Here is a 1,036-nt window from a genome sequence, read left to right on the forward strand (position 1 = left end):
GAGCTGAGGGACAGTGCCCAGGGCCAGAGTTCAGGCCCCACAACCGACAAAAAAAAACCAAAAAATTCATAGTAACTAAAGTATCATTTCTTAGCCATGTGAGAGCAAGAAGACCAAGAAATAAAATCTTTTGAGTTAAACTAACTTCCCTTATTGTATGAAGGGAAAAATAAATATTAGCATCTAAAAGCCTCCCAAGCGGAAAGCCCTTCTTCCACCCAAGTGGTACAGATCAGCCAAGCATCTCCTCAATAGCTGCTCCTTTACAGACCTCCATTCAGCCTTTAAGAAATCACAGATTAAGCCAGGCACTGGGAGCTCACACCTGTAATCCTAGCTACCCAGAGGGTTGAGATCTGAGGATAGCAGTTGAATAGTGATAGGGATTGACTATGAAAACCCAGCTGCCCATGACCTTTCCAAAGTTACATGGCAGAAACTTGACATCCTGCTGTCTCTCTCTCCTCTCTCTCTCTCTCTCCTCTCTCTCTCTTTGGTCAGTTGTGGGGCTTGAACTCTGGGCTTGAGCACTATCCCTGCACTCTTCAGCTCAAGGGGAGTGCTCTACCACTTGTGCCACAGAGCCACTTCTGGTTTTCTAGGGGTTTATTAGAGATAAGAATCTCATAAGACTTTCCTGCCCAGGCTGGCTTTGAACCGTGATCCTCAGATCTCATCCTCCTGAGTAGCTGGGATTACAGGCATAAGCCACTCAGCTCTCTCTCCCTCTCTTACATACACACACACAATGGATATTGCTGTTAGAGGGGAAGAGCAATGTCTTCCCATAGTTCCAGTACTCAGGAAATTGAGGCAAGTTCTCCAGGCTTGCTATGTAGCCTGTTTGGGCTACACAGCAAGATCCTGACCACCACCACCCCCCCCCCAAAAAAAAAGAAAAAAGAAAGACAGGAGAGGGGATGACTCAAATGGTAGAGTATTTGCAAGGGCCTGGGTTGAATTTTCAGTACTGAAAACAAAAAAAAAATTGTTGTTAACAAGAGGGGAGAAACCGAAGCACTCTTCTGACCAATGA

The sequence above is a fragment of the Dipodomys merriami genome, unplaced genomic scaffold (genome assembly GCF_024711535.1).
Source record: "Dipodomys merriami isolate MVZ:Mamm:240054 unplaced genomic scaffold, mDipMer1.0.p SCAF_11, whole genome shotgun sequence".
Classification (NCBI taxonomy): domain Eukaryota; kingdom Metazoa; phylum Chordata; class Mammalia; order Rodentia; family Heteromyidae; genus Dipodomys; species Dipodomys merriami.